This window comes from Schistocerca piceifrons, chromosome 4 (assembly GCF_021461385.2).
Source record: "Schistocerca piceifrons isolate TAMUIC-IGC-003096 chromosome 4, iqSchPice1.1, whole genome shotgun sequence".
Classification (NCBI taxonomy): Eukaryota; Metazoa; Arthropoda; class Insecta; order Orthoptera; family Acrididae; genus Schistocerca; species Schistocerca piceifrons.
Window position 1 is genome coordinate 345,621,425 of NC_060141.1, and position 22,162 is coordinate 345,643,586.

Genomic DNA, 22,162 nt, shown 5'->3' on the forward strand with positions numbered 1-22,162 from the left:
ACTTGATCAGTACCCCACTTACTCTTTAACGCATCTACCCATTTACTCTTCAGTAGCACCACTTTTCAGATGTTTCTGTTTTATTTATTTATTTTTAACTATTTATCGTCCACGTTTCACTTCGGTACAAGCCTACAGTGTCCACAATAACTTGTTTTCGCATTCAATTCACTCTCTTCACACTCTAAATCCACATTCTTTCGACTGAGACCAGGAACGTGAGTTAATCCTTACATGTTCACATTTGTCGTCTTAAAAACCAAGCCAGGATCTCTCTGTAATGAAGAAAATGTTTAGCTTAGGAAAATGAAAATAAGTTATCATTTTACGTCATAGATTTTCCGCATACAATTTTCCAGTAAAAGGCATTTTATGCTGGAAGTCTGTTATGGAATTATATGTCTTATTCTTAATTTGTACCCATCATAACATATGTACCAAACCCGACCTAGTGTTACTTAGGCTAAGTATAGGAAAACCTCTGTCAGGAGGCAGTAACAAAAGTATTCTCTTAATGTTTCAAGCATAAACCATCGACGTTGTAGATGAGTTAACTGAAATTTAAGAAATTTCGCATTTCTATTGTAATCATGATTATATGCAGTTTTTGACGAAGCGAAGAGAAGCTTGAAATTTCGTAAACAATTCGATATATCACAATAAGTTTCTTGATTGTTTCATGTTTGCCCGCATCTCGTGGTCGTGCGGTAGCGTTCTCGCTTCCCACGCACGGGTTCCCGGGTTCGATTCCCGGCGGGGTCAGGGATTTTCTCTGCCTCGTGATGGCTGGGTGTTGTGTGCTGTCCTTAGGTTAGTTAGGTTTAAGTAGTTCTAAGTTCTAGGGGACTGATGACCATAGATGTTAAGTCCCATAGTGCTCAGAGCCATTTGAACCATTTTTTGTTTCATGTTTACATGCATTAATTTCATTCTCCTACCTACCGAACCATTGAAATAATTTCATTTCTTCTTAATGGAAACATGTACTTTTAACGACATTTGTCTCTCAAAAATGAATGTATTGCTACGAAACATATTATCGTATGCTGACAAAGTGTTACGGACGGAAGCGGTAAATGTAGGGATTAATCTGTCATATCTCCACCTAACCTCCCCTCTCTGTATGTACAAAGCATCGAAATGAAAGAGATCGGTAAGAGATGACAGCTGCTCCATAGGTAAAAGGTAAAAGGCGAAAGGCGGGGCCGTATAACTCAAATGTGGAGTGTGATGCAATCGAAATTAACCTAAACTTATCTGTTGTAAACCTATCTAGCCACCGTCTCGGTATACTCCACGTGTCGAAAATGAGAGCGATTAGAGAGATTTAACAGGCATCCCAACGGTAAAACACGAATGCCAAGGAGCGTAGCGTTCTACGCTAGAGGTGTGTAGCTTACATGTAATGAACGATTCCGTTCAAATTAATTTAAGAAAAAATTCTGTGCAGATTGATACTTTATAGGCTGTGGCACTAGCTATGTTTAAAGAGATGCTTTAAAAATTGCCAAGATCGACAGTCGTTGCGTTCTGATGGCAGTTATGCATTGAAATTTGCTGGATACAGGCACAACATAACATACATATTAGGAAAATGTAGAAATTCGAATTGAGAGATATTGGCTGTACACAGTGGATTGAAATAGTGTTTCTTATTATTCATGAATAATTTTTTAGCAAAATAAAGTAAGTTTTTGAAAAAATAATTTACACGAAACAGTAATCAAATGTTGTCCACGTCAGGATTTGTCGCCTTAAAGAATCGAGCGATTTCTTCGATGTGAATAATTCAGGCGGTAAAGGCTAACAACAGATGGAAAAATTAAATCGCGTTGTGATTCCTGAGATGCCCTTTGTATGTCTGAATCCTCTCGGGCTTCTAACTGAGCGGAAAAATGTGATGTTAACGTGGCGTCATTAAAAGCCAAAAGGTTATACCGTATAGTTTACTTGTCCCCACAGCTGCCCTCATAACTTCAAATACAAACCACCTTTTGTGTCTTTATTTTCTGTTTCTAATGTTTAAAGAAGTTTTTCTTACATCTTCTCGGCTTTGCTGCCAATTATACACAAGTCTTTCTGGCTTAATTAGATGCAGTGTAATAATTAAAAAGCAACTGGAATACAATTTTCTAGTTGGATGTTAATATACCGTACTACGCTCTCTAAAGACGATTCTCGACGAGTTTGTTTGTTTGGGGTAGCTGAATCGATAGAAATCTGATCGTATTGACTGACTGCAAGATCGGTTGTTGCTACCTACTTAACTACCGCCTAACACTGTGTTCCGTACGTCTACATCTTCGAAAGCAGAAGCGAGGTGTACAGGAAATATTCACTAAAATGTTGAGTACAACTGAATTCGAAATAATATTATTTATTGACCTCCTAGACATATTAAATCCCTTGCTACCTGCTATATGAAATTTGTAGCCAAGGATAAGCATTCAGTAACGATCAACGTATTTCGACGTCTATCGATTCGGCTATTCCTACGAGACACTTCGTCGAGAGTCTTGTTAGAGTGCACGTATAGTAACGCATAGAATTCTTGTTTATATGGAGGACCTTCAACGAGTAGCCCACAATCCCCTGATTATTTTTCGCATTATTCATACATATCCACAATTAGTGTTCCAAGTATAATTAAAATGTACGTCGATCTCGTGATTGATAGTACCATCTCATAACAGAATTTCGGTGGTTTCTTGAGTGATGACATCCCAGAGGCTAAAAATCTAGAATATTGCTTTTTAGTTGTTGTGATCCAGAGGCACGTTGCATGCGGCAACAGCGAATTTCTGCACGTCAAACAGTGCGTGCAGCGACCCTTTTAGTGGCTTCAGTTGTACACATTACGAACAACAGTGGGTACAGACTGCAGAAGAATAACAAGGATTATAACGTATGAAAAACTTTGAAGTTTGTGTCTACTAAGCATTATACTGAGACACGTTGCATATTGTCGCTTATGTGGGGAGCGGTGTAGCTTGCAACGCTACATAAACAGTGATTAGACGTAATTGCTCTTGATAATCTTTACGCTCCGTCCGTATGCTCTTTCGAATAGAGTTAGCGAACAGTAAACATAAAACTCAAACTGTGTGTCCGGAGCACTTCACGCATGGATATGCCTGCGGTCCACTTTCGCTAAGCATTTATCTTGCGGCCTTTCTCCAGTCATGACGTAACACAGGCCGCTGAGAAAGAGTACACTGCTGCTGGCAACACATCAGAGTGCACACCACTTTTATTTGATCGAACAACCTAATGCAGCTGCAGATACGTGCATGTTAGCTTACAATAAAATGTTTCGACAAGCCGAAAAACGGCATTGTCGAGGAAAGCTCCGAAACGTGCTTCAGGCGAATGAAGTCTACTGACATTGGATGCGATTGCGATGGAATGGCGACCGTTTTTGGGGCTCAAGTGGACGGAGTTGAAAATAAACTCTGGAAGTTTTACGTTTTATTTGTATATTGTTGCGTAATGATACTCCATAGTGAAGTCATTCTGGGCGTAGCGTTCATGTTTACATAGTACCTGTTTTTGCGAACATTGACTTTTATATCCTCGTAGTATCATTACCAACAGATTAAAATAACACGTCTTCAAATATTTCCCCGAAGTAAGTAAACAGTTCAAAGGAATACAGAAGATGGAGCTGCTGATGGTTTGATGAAGACCTGCTGTTTCTTGAGGCCTGCCAGTTGGGGTGTTGGGCTATTGTCTCTCAGCAGACGGATGGATATCTGTGGTGTGTTTGATACAGCGTACGACTTTCATAGCATCGTAAAACCACTCTAGCAGAGTTGTGTAGCATTTGCCAGCGCTACCTTGTCCATATCGGAAATAATAGTCAAACGATAGTTTCCCGACAAAGTAAAGCCAAGTTATGACACTTTACTGATGTTTGGAAGAAATGCGATGTACTGCCCCTCCCAAATATCCCTAACTGGATTTTTCGTGGTTTCACTCAGTTACTTACAGTGAATACTAGGATGGTTTCTTTGACAGCGGCAGGTCAATTTTCTTTTTCCGTTCCTAATCACTCCTACCGTATGTGCGATGTTAAACGCACCCTTCATTGTTCTTCCTGATATACAACAGTTCATTAACTATAAGGTTCATTTGGATAGCGCAGTGTTTTCCTAGCTCTCTAACTGAGAAGGTACACACTTGTCTGACCGCAGCTGAATTTCAGTACCACTGTTAAGAATATCGAAGGGCTACATGATGCAAATTTTGGCCTAAAAATGTGGTATAGTATATTTGTCGGTTTATTCGGATTGTTGCGTACTCCAATATATGCGAACTCGCATTATATTAGTTGATGATAGAGCGACAGAGAAGTGACGCATGCCTGATAAACAACGTGGTTGGATAAAACGTCTCCAAATATGATTTGCACAAAGACTCGAGAATTTCTTCTGGAATGGCGTGACTGTACATCCCGTCCTCCTTGTCCTCCTCTCTCACCACCTAGATAGTTTCCCCCAAAGTTACAGAGGGGGGCAGTGAAAATAGCGAAAGGTGATGAGACATCCTGAACACCGGAGGAAGCGGAGATCCCACAGTTGCCAACCACTGCACCAGTGTGTCACTTGGTCTCCACTAGTCACATGCCCCCAAGTGACGTACCAAGGCTTACGCCGGCAGAATGTTCCTCAGTCTGTTCCTGTTAGACCATAGTTACGTGACATGCACGTGGCCACTACCAGTGAACGTTCAAATGGTTCAAATGGCTCTGAGCACTATGGGACTCAACTGCTGAGGTCATTAGCCCCCTAGAACTTAGAACTAGTTAAACCTAACTAACCTAAGGACATCACACACATCCATGCCCGAGGCAGGAACGAACCTGCGACCGTAGCCGTCTCGCGGTTCCAGACTGCAGCGCCAGAACCGCGCGACCACTTCGGCCGGCCCAGTGAACGTTCTCGCTTTATTCCCACCCTAGTAAGGTCTTTCAATTTCACTCACTTGAGCATGAACAAAACTCCTCTAGAACATTATAACTGTTCCACACAAATTTCGTCTGTATTAAATATTATTCTTTTTTAATTTAACGTATTTCCTCGTCTTATCGCGGGTGCTTCGGACAAAAAAAATCGGCCCACCCAGGCGTTAACTGTGGACACATACTCTAATGTAGAAACGAAACAGCTGTACAACGTGTTACGTTCGACATACAAAAGAAGCGACGAAGGTGAACGTCAAAAATGTCTGACTACTGTACTTGTGGAACCAGCGAGCCACATGACAGTATCCACTAAGTACTCTCATCAAGCCTAAGATTGAATGCTTGCTGGCTATGCTCCACATTTCGCAACTTCCTACGTCATTGACGCTTTTGTCCTAATATTCAGATCTGTCCTTATACACAAGGGCTTGCTCAAAAGTACTGTGTCCCAACTTTTTATGTGGAAACCCTTAAGACTTTTTAATTGAAACTAAGGTTTTAGCGCACACACGCTATATATACGCAAAGACTCATATGCGCCCAGCCATTGTGTCTGTTGAAATCATTTCGTTCTTTATTAGGCATTTGCTTTTGGGTTTTGACTGGTCCCGGGCGGTATTGTACGTATTACAGCCATGTCTCTCCAGTAATTTCTCTTCTCTCAAACACAAATGAAATGAAAGTAACATTGTATAGTATGTCGCGTCGCTGTTTTCAATTGATGAATGCATCCCACAGAAAACAGCACAGTCTAAGTTAAGGTGAGAAGGTGGCGCAGTGGTTAAGAAACTGGATTCGCGCCCAGGGAGGGGGAGATGACAGTTCAAAGCCCCATCCGGCCATCCGGATGTAGGTTTGCTTAACGCAGAATGCTGGGGTGGTTCCTGTGAAAAGGACGCAGTCTTCGCCAGTCTTATCTCCATCTCTAATGGTTCCGTCGCAGATGGATCGTTAAACCGTAATCTTCTCTCCACTTTTCCAAGTTGCTAAGAAATTTTCCACTTAATCGCCTTGAGGAGGAAAGGGGTAATAAGTTTACAAATGCAAAATTTGGTTAATTCATGCTAAAAACTGCGGAAATGAAACCTCGAGCCTATTACGCACACTGGCTTTGTCATCGCAGAACTGGAGAGGCCGTTCTAGCGTGCGCCTCCCAACCTGCCATTTTGCAGTAGCGGCATTCTCTGTTGCCGGTAGCCGAGACGCACGGGTTGGCTCTCGAACGGCGCCGATTCGGATCTAAAGCGAAGGGCTAATGGCGCAGTGGGCCCTCGAACAATGCGGAGGATCTCTTAATTTGGAGCCCGAAATAACAGATATCCGTAATGGCCGTTACCGGAGCGAGCGCTAACGGGCCGTAAGAGCCTAATAACGGCCGCTGTTAAGACAGGTGGAGGGTGGGGGTGGGGGAGGCGGAGGTGGGGGGGGGGGGGGCGGAGGCGGAAAAGGGATGCCAGTGGCGCGTGACGGCTGCTGCTCGCAGGCGCTGACTGCTGACCGTTCGCCTCTCACCAGCTGGCTCCCCTGCTAATGCTGACTCATTTGCCGTCCATCCAGGCCTAAGCGTGTACGAAACACGCTTAAGCGTGAGTGGGGCAAAGCGAATGAGCTTCGCCGCTCTCCCTGCCCTCATATACAAACATTAAACGCTGGAAAGAGCACACTTCGTTCTCTCCGTTCACACTGTGCTGCATGCCCTTAGCTGACTAGATGCACTGTTGCAGCATTTTTGCTTTGTCGGCTGTAAGGTTTGGGAACACTTGTAGCGAGTTCCTCAGTACAGTTAAACACATGTATTCGACAGAGATTAAGTTGCCATAACGAAGTAACTGCACGTTTGCAGAAAGTCGGTTTATTATTATTATTATTAACGAATGTCTCAACTGGAGAACGATGAGCAGGTGATTTTCAATGTTTCTTCTCCCCGAAGGCCTTCTTTCTCTCTTCGGTTCATTTTGGTCGGCACGGTTTTGGTTCCATCTCTGGAATAAACTTCCACTTATCAATTTTGCTTCTGAATGTATTTTTACTTTTGTCAAATCCTTCTTAAATTCAATTACCCAAGGTATTAATGCTTTAAAGGATGTCAAACACTCCAATAGAGGTTTAGTTAGTCTGTTTCCAGGTAATCTGTCTATGTGTCCGTAGAACTTCATTCGTCTCTTTCTCATGTCAATTTCGATGTTTTATACTTTTTCTGTTGTCTCGATGGTTTGAAGTCTGTATCCATTTTGTGTGTATCACGGTCCCAGAATTTTTCTGGTAATCTTTCTCTCCACTTTCTTAATACTTTGTAAATTTTTTTTCGTTTCAGTGAGTGTTTCACTTGCATGTCTGACTCTCGGTTTGATTACTGTGTTGTAGTGTCTTATTTTAGTGTCTTTTGACAGGCATTTTTTATTAAACAAATTTGAAACAAGTCTAGAGGCTTTCTTGATTGTTTGCAATTTACGGGGCATTTTCTCAAGTCCTGTTGGTTCAATAATTTCACCGAGGTACTCAAAGTGTTTGACTCTGCTGGTTTCACCAGAATTTGAGTTTCGGAATACATGAATTCAGTCTTCTTAAACAAGAGTTGAAGGCCAATCTTCTCTGCACATTCTTTGAGGGTCTCTATATGTTTTGCTACTGTTTCTTCTCTGTCTGTTATTAGAATCGCCAAGTCATCTTCAAACTGTAAACACGGAACGTTCAATTTTCCTCGACCTCTTCCTAGTTCGATTGGCTTTCAGAAGTTTTGTTTTCTCAATTCCATTTCCTATTCTTTCATTACTTTGTCTAAAACTATGTTCAATAATAGTGGCGAGATCCCATCTCCTTGTCTTATTATTATTATTATTATTATTATTATTATTATTATTATTATTACATATTTCACTCTCAGATGAGACCAATGATATCACTACTTGATTTGACTTATTACCTAGTAATCATGTGATGAACTTTTTGAAAAAGGGGGATAGTAAAATACTACGAAACGTGATAGCACGTAGCAGCTCGTCAGTGGAAGAGGCCCGCAGAGGCGTTCACAAAATATATTAGTACTCTGCTATCCCAGGACCCAGTATTAGATGCAGGTTGCCTGTCAGACGGCTGCCGTGGCAACAGAAATTTGATTTTCAGTATTTCACGTGATTTTCAACCGAATTAAAATATTTGAAGAAGCTGTCATAATCTACTTGTTAACAGGTATAATCTTATGTTGAAAGGTTAACGCAGTATGACTAGTACGAGTATTATAAACAGTGGACGAGTCTGGAGGCAGCGCCATTAACTGGACTGTATTCAGACAGTATTTGAGGAGGATGTGAGCTTGTAGCGTCTTCCAACAAACACTTCAAACAATTACGAATCTTTTTCTCGCTGACATCGCCCGCAAAATGATGAAAGGAAAAAATTTTACCCTTAACTTTGTGTTCGCCGTTCATGCAATCAAACTTCAGCATCAGGCATGGCGTTTTAATTTACTGCTTTTTTACGACTAAATGTATTTGCAACTCATTTTGCAGACAAAATCGGCAATGCCACTGAATGCAGTCGCAGAGTTATATCAGTGCACAACGGACAGTTCAGGAGATATGAGATCACGAGCATAGAGACGCGTGAAAAACTAGCTTAATTTTTTCTCGCTTACAGGCTTAAAGTGAAATATTTAACACATTAACTCATTTCCAAACTAATCACACGATTGAAGCTTGCCCGCATCTCGTGGTCGTGCGGTAGCGTTCTCGCTTCCCACGCCCGGGTTCCCGGGTTCGATTCCCGGCGGGGTCAGGGATTTTCTCTGCCTCGTGATGGCTGGGTGTTGTGTGATGTCCTTAGGTTAGTTAGGTTTAAGTAGTTCTAAGTTCTAGGGAACTGATGACCACAGATGTTAAGTCCCATAGTGCTCAGAGCCATTTGAACCATTTTTGATTGAAGCTTTTTTATACCTGGGAGCTCCATTCTTCAAAGAATCGGGGATTTAATGGTGTAAATATATCTGCGCTCTGCTTGCTGGAAGTAAAGGCAATAGTGGACTACGTAATATTATAAATTTGGTAACTCATGAAACAGAATTAAAGGTTAAGAATGCTCATAATATATAGTTGATTCCGAGACAAAACAATCTCAAAAGGAAAATCTACAAAAAAATATTTAACTTGTGGTTTAGGTAAGCTAGATACGCACTGTTAGCATATATGACACCAGCCTGTGGAAGAAATGCGGGAGTATAAAGCTAGTAGCTGGCGGTTGCAAGTGTACGCTTAACAGCCAGGATTAAGTAAATATTGAAGCAGTCTATTAGACAGGTGTGTCAGGCAAAGGAACCTTAGACGGAACAAGTATGTAACTATGCGCACTGGAACTTGAATTCCAGTCACACACTGAAAGGTGGCTGAACGCATGCCCCTCCATACCCGCGTCCAGTTACGCCTTCTGCTGAGTATGTCATGGCGGTCGGTCGATACCATTGAGGTTTCCGCGGCGTGTTCGAACTGAGTTTCTCTTGTAGGTTGATTGCATCTGTACCAGTGAACCAAGTCTGTCATCTGATTTACCTACATCTTAGCCTGTGTGATCATTGCATTTCACATCCTTTAGAAATTGTGACACCCAAGTATTTTTATGTGTTGATCGAAACTATTTGCAACTCATTCATATTGTAGTCAGTCAAAGGATACTATGTTTGTTTTCGTTCTGTGAGGTGCACAGTTTTACATTTCTGACCATTTAAAGCAACTTAACGATCTTTGCCCCACTTTGAAATTGACTTTAGAAAAACCACAGAATGACTTGTACTTTATCTATTAGGATAGATGATCTGCGGTTTATATCTCACTCCTCCCCAGCACGAGTCTGTCATCTTACACACTACATCACTTCTCGCAGAATATTCGCAATCAGTTGATTGCTAAACTCTTAGTGGCACCATTTTTCTATTGCCAGTTAGTTGAACTATCAGAAAAACTTAATCGATCAGCACCAGGTTACATTGACAGTAGGTTGTTAAGCAACTGACAAAGTGGTTACTGCGCGCTTTTATAGTGGAACTAACGTTATTATCGTAGAAGATTGACCATTATTGTGGGGAATCACACATAAAAAAGTACATGACTTTTCTTATGTAAGAAACAGTATTTACTTTAGCCACTGAGACAAAGAAAGACGTGAAGTGTGTGATCAGCGACCAGATGCAAGTGCAACATGGCATTCAGATGTGGTCCAGCTTGTGCTGCCGCACAGACGCGGGGACAGCGATCCTCAATTAGTGGCCGAGGTGATCCGTTAATCCGCGGTGTGTAGCGCGGAGCCCGAGCCGTCACCGCTACCGCTCAATCAATTACTACGCCAATATTTCATGCCGCGCGTACGCCGGTCGTACTCGTCCCCGCTAATTCACGCTCACTTCTCGGACGAAGCCGCAACGCGGTACTGGTTTCACGATTCAGTGTGATAGCTTCAACAGGCGGAGGAACTGACGATCACAGAATGGGCAATTTCGATGTTGCAGGTTCGACTCTACATCTACATCTACATGGATACTCTGCAAATCACATTTAAGTGCCTGGCTGAGGGTTCATCGAACCACCTTCACAATTCTCTATTATTCCAATCTCGTATAGCGCGCGGAAAGAATGAAGACCTATATCTTTCCGTACGAGCTCTGATTTCCCTTATTTTATCGTGGTGCTGGTTCCGCCCTATGAAGGTCGGTGTCAACAAAATATTTTCGCATTCGGAGGAGAAACTTGGTGATTTCTTTTAATGATTTCCAGCCCAAATCCTGTATCATTTCTGTGACACTGTCTCCCATATTTCGCGATAGTACAAAACGTGCTGCCTTTCTTTGAACTTTTTCGATGTACTCCGTCAGTCCTACCTGGTAAGGATCCCACACCGCGCAGCAGTATTCTAAAAGAGGACGAACAAGCGTAGTGTAGGCAGTCTCGTTAGTAGGTCTGTTACATTTTCTCTGCCAATAAAACGCAGCCTTTGGTTAGCCTTCCCAACATTTTCTATGCGTTCTTTCCAATTTAAGTTGTTCGTAATTGTAATAGCAAGGTATTTAGTTGAATTTACGGCTTTTAGATTAGACTGATTTATCGTGTAACCGAAGTTTTACGAGTTCCTTTTAGCACTCATGTGGATGATCTCACATTTTTCGTTATTTAGGGTCAGAGTTTGATAATAAATATAGAAGTGAAATCAGGGTATAAAAGAAAAGTCGCTACTAATAAGGATCAAATCATTGACTTGACCAGACTAGAACGCTCCGCACGGGCCTACAGCCGGCTCACTTAAATTAATCTTTTTTTTTGTGCTCTCGCAAATGTCGAGAGCCGATTTTTTCAAGGGTTTTTAGATAAGTTCATCGTATTTTTTTAAAAAATTGATGTCCAGACAGACCATCAAGTCCTGTAAGGAGAAGGAAAATCGAAAATTTCTCGTGTGATGTTCGGAGACCATCAGATCCGTGTTAGCATTTGTTAAAAAAAAATAAAATATATATATATATATATATATATATATATATATATATATATATATATATAACAAAATAAACTACGTGTACTTGAAATATGTTTCGTTATCTAAATTAAAAGGGATAACGGAAGCAGCAGTGAAGAAGCAAACGACCAAGTCCTACGACTACCTCTTTTAAATGTGAAAAGAATTCCTTGTATTTCCAATATAAAAATGTGTTCCAATAGAAACGAATTTTTGTATAAATACCGGAAATTGTATAGCCTTACAAAGCAGTCTAAAATCTTATGCTAATTTTATGTCCCTTAAAAAAAGTAAAGCTTTCTTGATCCGGAAAGTTGTTCTGAACACCGCAGTGCTGTTCTAAGCATGATCCTGTTGGAGCTGTTCACCCTTTCCTTCCTTCCTGGTTTACGCAGTTACTTGCATGGAGACAAAGTTTAATGTGAACAATGAACCACAGCGCACGTCTACATTTTCCAGTTGCAGGGAGTGAAAGAATGCAAAATTCCTCGAAACGACTGAGGATTGAACTCTGAATTTCAGTATTTGTTTTCTTGAGTTTTATTCAGTTAATCAGCGAGCCACTTTTGTCTCAGACATAATAATAATAATAATTGATATGGTTTAGCTACACGAAAAGCAACTTTCGAATCTGAAGCAGTGTTTTCGTAACTTCATCTGACAATCGTCTTTCACATTCTGTTGCCTAGGACACCAAATTGATAAGTCGGTTTAGAAAAAAACTGCATGAGAAACTTACGAACGACCTCAGCCAGGATTATGCTGAGCAGCGAACAGCAGGTTGACGTATGCAGACTTTCATGGCGGAACTGATGGTTTTGTGATAGCCATATAAGGTCAGGTTATTAGGATGAGGACCTATCGGAAGTGTATCCTGAATTATTATAGATTATACCCTGTTGCTGTAGAACAATTGGGGATAATAAGAAAGCCATATCTCACATTACACCTGGATATAATACTCTGACATTCGCTGAATATTTTAATAGAAGATTACAACTGCCAAGATCTACACTGACACAGAGACGTTTCGAAGAAGAGAGCGTTATATAAGTATAGAGCACTCAGTATTTTCTCGTAGCGACTGCCATTTTTTCCCATCAGTCTTGTGAATGGTTTGATGTCCGCCAGTATTTCCCCTACTGTGCCGACCTCTTCGTAGTAGAGTAGCACTTCCACCCACCGCCCTCAGTTGTTTGTTGGATATATTCCAGTCCGTCTTCCCCTACAGTTTTTTACCGTATACAGCACCTTTCATTACCGCGGAAATCATTCCTATATATCTTAACATATGTCCTATCATCCTGTCCTTCCTTTTCAATGTTTCCTTCATATTCCTTTCCTTGCCCATTCCGCGGACAGTCTCTTCATTATCAGTCGACCTAATTTTCAGCTTCCATATATACGAGTAGCACCATGTCCAGAACACTTTGATTCTCCTTTCTTCGGTTTTCCCACAGTCCACGATTCAATTTCTTACATTGCTGTGCTCCAAACGTACATTCCCAAAAATTTCTTCCTCGAATTAAAACCAATATTTGTTAGCAGTAGATTTCTCTTGACCATAAACGCCCTCTTTGTCTGTACTAGTCTGATTTTCGTATCCTGCTTGTTTCGTTCGTTGTGTGTTATTTTGCTCCTAAGGCAGCAGAATTACTAACTTCTTTGTGGTACCCAGTTTTGATGTTAACTTTATTGCTAATGTTGTTCCTGCTATTCCTCATTGCTTTTGTCTTTCTTCAGTTTACTTTGAGTCAGTATTCAATACTCATTAGACTGTTCATTCCATTTAAGGTGTCCTGTAATTCTCCTTCACTTTCACTGAGAATAGCAAAGTCATCAGCGAATCGTATCGTTTATATCTGTTCATTGTGAGTTTTAATCCCACTCCCGAACGTTTCTTTTATTTCTGTCGTTTCGTTTTTTATGTATACAGTGAACGATATGGGCAAAAGTCTACGTAGCTGTCTTATTCCATTTCAATCCAAGCACTCCACTTCCCTTCTTATTTCTCCAACTTGCTCTTGTACATGATATATGTTATCCGTCTTTTAGTGTTACCTTATACCTGTTTCCCAGGGAGTTTAGAACATCTCGCACCATTATACATTGTCGAACACTTTTGCTAGATAGATACATCGTGCGAACGAGTTGATTTTTCTTACGTTTTACATCCAATACCCATCACAATGTCAGAAATGAATCCCTAGTGTTGAACTGATTGTCGTCTATCAGATGCTCAGCGTTCCGAAGACATTTGCACTGAGATGACAAATGTCATGCACATACACGGATGGCGGTAGTACCGCGTACACAAAGTAATAATGGGTATTGCATTGGCGGAACTATCATTTGTACTCCTGTGGTTTATGTGAAAAGGCATTTCAGACATTATCTGTCACCACGGACAATGCAGTGGCCGGCGGCCTTCACGTAACGGTCGAGAGCAGCGGCGTTTGCTTATGGTTGTCAGTGCTGACAGACAATCAACACTGCGTGAAATAATCAATGTGGGACGTACGACGAGCGTACCCATCGGGACAGTGCGGCTAAGTCTGGCGTTAATGGGCTACGGCAGCAGACGACCGATGCGAGTGCCTTTGGTAACAGCACGACATCGCCTGCAGCGTTTCTGCCGGTCTCGTGACTACATCGGGCGGACTGTAGACGAGTGGAAAATCGTGACCTGGTCAGATAAGTCCGGATTCCATGTAGTAAGAGTTGATGATAGGGTTCGAGTGTGGCTTGGACCCCACGACGCCATGGACACAAGTTGTCATCAAAGCAGTGTGTAAGCTGGTTGTGGCTCCGTAATGGCGTGGCCTGTGTTTACATGGAATGGACCTGGTGCTCTGGTCCAACTGAACCGACCATTAACTGGAAATGGCTGTGTTCGGCTACCTGGAGACCATTTGCAGTCATTCGTTTTCTTCATGTTGCCAAACAACGATGGAATTTTTATGGAGGACAGTGGCCATGTGACCGGGGCACAGCTCTTCGCGATTGGTTTGAGTAACATTCTGGACATTTCGAACGAATGATTTGGCCACCCAAATCGCCGAATATGAATCTCATCGAAGATTTGTTCGAATATACGAGAGGTCAGTTCGTGCACAAACTCGGGCACCGGCAACGCTTTCGCTATCATTAACGGTTCATTATTTCTTCAGGGGACTTACAACGACTTGTTGAGTCCATGCTACGTAGAGCTGCTGCAGACACTGGGCAGAAGGAGGTCCGACACGATATTAGATGGTATCCCATGACTTCCGTCACCTCAATATATAATACGGGGTGTTTATAAATGAATATCGGGGGTTTAACGGTTTATAATATTTATTATATTAAACTTACAGTTATAAATGATATGTCAAATGAAAGAGCAACTCAAACAGTTTTACCAAGAACCTTATAAATGTTCAATGTGAGCACCATTTGTCACACGGCACACATCAAGACTATAGCCGAGTTCTCCCCAAACGTTGATAAGTGTCTCTTCAGTGATTGTAGCAACGGCTGCTTCAATCCGGTTCTTAATTCAGGGAGGTCTGCTGATAGCGGAGGCACGCACACACGATACTTGATGAAGCCCCAAAGGAAAAAAAAAATTGCATGGCGTTAGGTCGGGTGAACGTAGAGGCAATGCAAAGCAAGCCCTGTCGTTGGGCCTCTTGAGGCCTATCCAGCGCTTGGGTTCAGTGAAGTCTAGCGGAATGCGGCGGAAACATTGCGAGCTGCGCATGCGCCCTGGTGCCAAACACAATTGTATGAGTTGCTCGTTCATTTGACATATCATTTATAAGTGTAAGTTTAATGTAATAAATATTATAAAGCGTTAAAACCCCGATATTCATTTATAAACACCCTGTACAAGACAGATATTCTCGGCCGTTGTGCGTTTTTTGGAATTACGTAATTCATTGGTAACTTAACAGGCGGCCCTTCTGGTGTGGTTTCTTTGTGGGCGATAGGCATCGGAGACTTAGGATTTGAATTCTTGATAGTACTCATGTTTCTTCTATCGGAACTCATAGCGCCGAGCAGCGAGCTAGCTGAATGTTTGAACATTCGTTTCGAAGCGATATTGTTTTTCGAGATACAGCATAAATTTTCATGGGGGAGGAAAATTATACGTTAGGTCTAGCCCCACACACACCCCAACCCCGAAAAGAGAACAAAAAAGGGAGAAATGGAAACGGTGAAATATTAAACGTGGCAGCTCGGAATAGCGTTTCATTTTCTGGCGAGCGCAGGGTTGGCGCGCGTTTAATCTGAACCCGTTCGACTGCCGTGGCAGGGGCTTAACTCGCACCTGCGCGGCGGCCTCTGATTACGGCGGCCGGCGGCGCCGCGGAATTGTAATTGCAAAAGCGGAGGGGCGCGCGCGGGCTACTGTTTCACTGCTAACTGCGTCCACTGACAGCCAAACCATTTAGCTGCCGCCGTGTCCGATACGGAGAGCCTGCGGTCCGCTTCTCCGTGCGGCGAGATATTTAAAAGCCAGACAGCGCCGCAGTTGCCCGTTGCAGCCGGGATAAAAATATGTCCCTCAAATGATTCTAGTCCTGTTCTCTGGTACTTCGACATTTCGTGTTGTACCTGTATCCCTAATTACACAGTATGATAAAAAAAAGTAGAGCACCCAGAAAACACTTTTGGGCAGCAACGTAATTTCGCACATATAAGGTAGTGGAAATCAGCATAAAGCTTGGATTCGTACGAAAATAGACTAATAGTACAATCCATGAAGCGTACACACATCGAATGATTCTGAAAGTAGTAGATATATGTAAGTCATAGACAACCATGAAGAAATAACGCAGTTTCTTTCATAACACGAGTTGCAGTATAGATGTTTGCTTTTCTTGAATGGAAATCAGTGTACAGGCACTCCCTGTCCTGTTTTGTTATTGCAATGTTGCTGTGAGGTCAGAGTGGTGGATAGAAATGCCTGGTCTTGTGCCAGATGTGCGCATGCGCGTCTGATCGCCTCAGTGTTCAGTGCAGCAGTAGAACTCAATGTACTGGGTGATCACTGACTGAAACTCAGTGCTAGGCCTAGAAATACTTGTATATTTTTTCAAAACCGTCGCGTTCGGCAATCTGATCACAGAGACGTAGAAAATGAAAATAATAATACCCAACAGGAAATGTCAGATTGTTATTGCATGCACAGAAGCATTCGTTTTTCTGTCCTTACGTACAGGTTTCTCTCATGAACGACTGTAATGGTTTTGATACAGTTGTCACTGATAGACTAATTTACGAGAAAGGTTTGTGTGATTTATTTATAAATATCTCGTGCAAATTAGCTCCAATATGATGATGTCTGTCGATTAAATCGTGCCTCCTCAGAAGTTTCATAGGGTGCGCTGTTTAAATCTAAAGTATACTAAAACCAACGACCCACCCTGCTTCGCACTCTGCGAGGGCTGTATCCTTTTTGAAACGAGCTTTGTACTCATTTCGGAGGGACCTTGCCTTCCACCTGACTTTCCCTGTGGAATGACTACTGTTACGTAATAACAGGTGCTGGTAGGTTCATAAACAGGGTTTACTATCCCAATTACAAATCGGTTTAACCTTCGATCGGCAGTAACTTTATACATCCAACTAATAACAAGAACAGACTCCCCTTACTATTTTAAGTGAAATTCGGTTCTGTGTTATCATAGATCTCCTTAGACACCGAGTCCCACGATCACGGTACTTGCAAGGCAGCATGGATGCAGCTCCATGCCACACCGCACTGCACTGCAGACTGAGCCCCGGCCTGCTCTGACGTCACGAGCAGTCGACCGGCGCCCCCGGGATACCTCTGACATAAATCACGATACCAGTCCGAACAGAACCCAATGTTCCTTTACCTATAACTGTTATTAGTTAAACCTAGTCTTCCACGGTTCAGCCCTCAACCCGGTATACAAACTTTCAAGGTCAACATCGATACATCTGCGCACCATCACCTACCGATAAAATGTGCTTGCGGCTCTCGTTGTCGCTGTAGACCGAAGGCAATGGATCAGTGTTAGTTGAGCAGACGTGCAGGATGGCTCGCAGACGTATGCGCGAACCATACCGTCTATTCAGTGAGTTTGAAAGAGGGCATATTATTCGCATAAGAGAATGTGGTGCATCTATCCGGGAAATTGCTGCTCGTGTGTAACAGAGTGTTTGGGCAGTGCAACGACTGTGTGAACGAGATGGGTGAAGTCACACCACCCATACCATCCCCCGAGTAGATCGAAATTTCATCGGAATGGCATTACAGGACAGATCTGCATCCTCCTCGGCTCTGGCGCAACAGTGTAACACAACGCACACTGACAGGGGTGAGAGTCCGTCGCCGTTTTTTACTGTATGGGTTACGTGCGCGTCGTCCACTTCCCCGCCTACGTTTGACAAGTGTGCAGAAACATGCCAGACGGCAGTGGTGTATGGAACGACGTCACTGAGGACGGGAATGGCATCAGGTAGTTGGTGCGTGTCCAGGGCACTGTGAGTATTTTGACGCAAATGGATGACATCCTATGACCCATATCCATACCCTTCCTGCACAACACCCCAGAAGCCATTTTTCAGCAAGACAATGCACGACCACATGTTGCTGTAGGAACGAGTGCCTTCTTGGTGTCACAGGATGTCAGCCTTTCGTCCTGTTCTGCCAGATCACCTCATTTGTCGCCAATCTAAAATGTGTGGGTACAGCGCTGTGACCCAATACAACCACCACAGATAAACTTTGGAGCCAGGTGACTACAGCATTCATGGCTGTGTCACAGGATGCCATTCGTGCCTTTTACGCGTCGATGCCATCACGCATGGAATAAGTTATTAAGACCCATGGCGGAACCTGTGCGTGGCTAGGCGCGAGGACACATGCTGAACCTAGGTGGTTGAAATTGTAATTTCTGCAGAACATACTATCGTACTTGTCCTATGAATATAAACGTCCTACCTCTAGTCTTTCAAGATGTTTTGTTTTTTGTGAACATGAGTGTGTATTTCTATGAATACCAACACACACGATCGGGCAATTTCAGTTCAGCAGTAAGGGTGCATGTCACCAATTCCCATTGCCTACCGTGTGCATTTCCACACGCACAACGAGTAGCATTAAGCAACTACGGGCGGACGACTTTTCTGACGTAGCGCTAATAAATTACACTTTATACACAAACCTTCCTTGTGAATCAGTCTGTCTATTAGTGAAAACCGTATCTAAATTCGTGTAGAAACTCTTGCGATTACCATTCTCGTACAGATAGAAAACAGCCGCGGGATACTTTAATTTAAAATGTGTCTAGATTTGGAATTAATGTTCAGTTGCATAACATTGTTCCCTGAATTTTAGTCATAACTCCACACAGTGTCCCGTAAACAAAACTCCTGTCGCGCCAGACAATTCGCCTGGCCATAGATACTAAAGTGCTGCGTGTTCCAGGTTGGGGCGGAGAGCTAGTACTAATATGTGTCACAAGTAAATAGGGGTATCTGGCGTCATTTGTGACCCGTATGAAGCTTTATGTAGAACAAAAGGGTTTTTGATTTATTTAAAAACCTCAAGAGTGGTCAGTATTTTTGGAGTGCAGTATGTTGAGAAACGGACACATGTGTATGGAACACATGGGAATAATGCGATGAGCCAAAAGAACTGATCAGTGATTGTGCTTTTAAATAATCGAAACACGCTTGGTATAAATGAGACTTTATACAGTTGCAAAAGACTCTCATATTACTCCTACAAAATTGCGACTTCGGAAGACGGGCCTCAAAAACAAAAACATACTAACATATTAACATAACGTAATAGAACGATGCTTTCACTTGATTGAGCTTAGACTACATGTGCAATTAGCTAAGAATTGCGACACTATAGGTACCACGACCTTCTGTAGTACTTAGGTAGCAGGTAAAAAGCCAATACCGGCAGAAAAGAAAAAAAGATGTGTATTTTATCCGTGACTCTGGACCCTCTTTAGAGAAGAGAGCGGTTCTAATCCCTGCTCGGCCATCCAAATTTAACTTTGCCGTTTAACAACTGACTGACTAATCCGTCGATGGTTGACCGAACATGACAATATTAAATAGGAAACAGCATCACTATGTTCTGAAAGATATTTATTTAATCACGAACCGACTTTCGGCTTCTTAGCGTGTCGTCAGGTGAAGCCGAAAGCCGATTCGTGATCAAATAAATAATATTTCATATTTAATATTTTTTTCCGTTTAGGTTATAGAGAAATCGTTTGACGCATATGCAAGGACGGCTCCTTTGAAAAGCTCATCGACGATTCCCTTTCTCAGTTCGAGCATTTGCTCCGCCCACTATGACGTCGTCGTCGACTGTACGTTTAACTCTCATCTCCCTTCCATTCTTGTAGTGTGTGTTCTGTTTGTACTCTCATTACTGATGAAAGCATTTTAACGTGCAAGTTATCGTCAGAAAATGGGGGAAGAGGTTCTGAAAATATATACAATAAGGTACAAAACAGGCGCTGATGAAATTAAGTTATTTTGAATTAAAACAGCTTCACTAACTTTCTCTGTCTCATTTACAGGGTTCTGTTATACTGAATTACACACATCATGTCTATGTTTTTGAAACTTAAGTCGCTGGCGCTTTGAGCTCAATAGCCCGTCATTTACGAAAAAACACCACAAGACATTTACAGAAACCACTGGAGCCCAGTGGAGCATATCTTGTTAGCACCCGTAAAGGAAGTTCTCAGAGTTGCGAAGTTTTCCATACCTGGATTGTTTTTCAAATTTAATTCGAATTTGTCTTCAGCAAGTCCATCAAGGATGTCCGTAACAGTCTCCAACTTCTTCCACAGTTCCTCTTTCTCCGTACCTTTTTCTTTCAAACTTAGAATCAGGTCAGGGAAATACTTGCGGCCATACACTGCGAAAAGTTTCAACTCTAGGTCTTCGTTGTTGACAAATTTTTGGGCCTGCTTGATGGCTGCTGCGTCCATTGACTCTAGGACACATATGAAATGTTTGATTTTGTCAAAGTTTTTGCACAAGAAAACTACATCTTATTCAAATACTGCACCTCGTGATGACACGAAATTGTGGAAGGCGGAGCCCTGTCGTTTCTCGATACAAAACTTGACAACTGGGAGCCTTTACAGAATTCTTCAGAGCAGCAATGGAGTCATTTAACCTGCAGTAAATCTCCCTGCTACTTTCACAAACACAGTGTAGACAATGTGCAATGCGTGTCTCTTGGCTGAAGTTGGGATGCATGCCCTTCAATTGCTCAAAAGCCGAAAGCGTGCTTGATCAGTCATCACAAGCCTGACATCTTCGTATTGTATACCGCCTGACGGACGTATCATACATGAGTCGTTGAATGATTGCATAATGTGCAGACATTTGTCTTGTCGAGTTCGTAGATTTTTCTCGTTCAACTAATCTCACTTCGTCTTTGCCGACGTCTCTTTTATTTTCTACAAAACGTACTCATAAATTAACAGTATTTTAACTTTTTCTAAAAGAGCTCTCATCCAGTATTGACCTTTGTGTGTAGTTGTCAAGAAATGGTTTGGATGCAGTATTGTTTGCTTGTGGGTTGGAATTCCTGACTGGATTAATTCCATGGCTAGATCCGCAGTAAATTCATTGAATGACCGAAATGTTTGTTGTTCTGGCTCTATTGGTTTATTCAGTTTCTTTGAAGGTTGTCATCAGCTGCAGTACGATGCCATAAGTTTCAAATTCTTCTGGAAGTGCACACATCATCTATTTCTTAACCTTCGTCATGATTTTGCTCTGAAAAATTCGTTCTGGTAAAACACTAACACGTCCAACAAGACAGTACACAGTCGATACATTGGAACAATTAAATTCATGCCAGTACTAACTGAATTTAGGTTTCGACTGTTGCAGTATCATTGTTTAAATTTTGATTTCACAGCTGCAGGTTGACCGTTGTAACTGAGGTTGGTCATTCTTGCTGAGGGTATGAATAATTACTGGTGCTTTCCATAATTTATATTGTAATATTTGTTGACTACTGGTTAAACAAAATCTTAAAATCACATTCAAGAAGGGCAAAAAGAACTTTCGTCTAATCTATTAAAATCGTAGTTAAAATTGGGGGGGGGGGGGGGGGCGGAAGGTGCTTAAGCACGCAATAGAAGGGAAAAGTAGCAGATGAAATAATCTCACAAAAAGGTGCAAGAAACTGTGCTTGTTTTGCTTCATTTCATGTCCCCAAATGCGTATATAGACCTCCCTGCGTACTAACAGCTATATCTTTGGAAAGGTGCTGCACTTTAAAATCCTTTCTTTACTCATTAATAACCGGGCGTACGTTACCGTCTCTTGTCTCTAGTAACCATGAGACGTTTTCAGGTAGCCCAATAGGCAAGCCATCTGTTTTGGGTTCTACTGTAGCACGAGTTTCCATGTGTCACGACGCATTCATTATAATGCAAGTTTAGCATTTCTGAGCGGTTTCACTGATATCATTTCATGTCATTACATCTTCATTGACTTCATTTGTTTCATTTCAGTGAAGTTAATAGAATTGGTGTTATTGTTTTCGTTTGCGATTATCGTTCTTAATAACTTTATAATTGGCGATGCAAAGTAAAGTGATGGGTGAAATACAAATTTACCGTGGGTTTTGAAAGCCACAAATGTAATTTCCGCATTTGTCATGCAGCTTTTGTTCCTGTTATCTGGACATTGATTGCA

General features: G+C 42.0%; 1 protein-coding gene across 1 annotated transcript in view; it reads left to right on the forward strand.

Annotated features, from left to right (window-relative positions):
- The window catches only part of LOC124794768 (kalirin), a 2,150,963-nt gene that overhangs the window by 1,321,975 nt on the left and 806,826 nt on the right, over positions 1–22,162 (forward strand). The gene's annotated exons all lie outside the window — the stretch shown is intronic.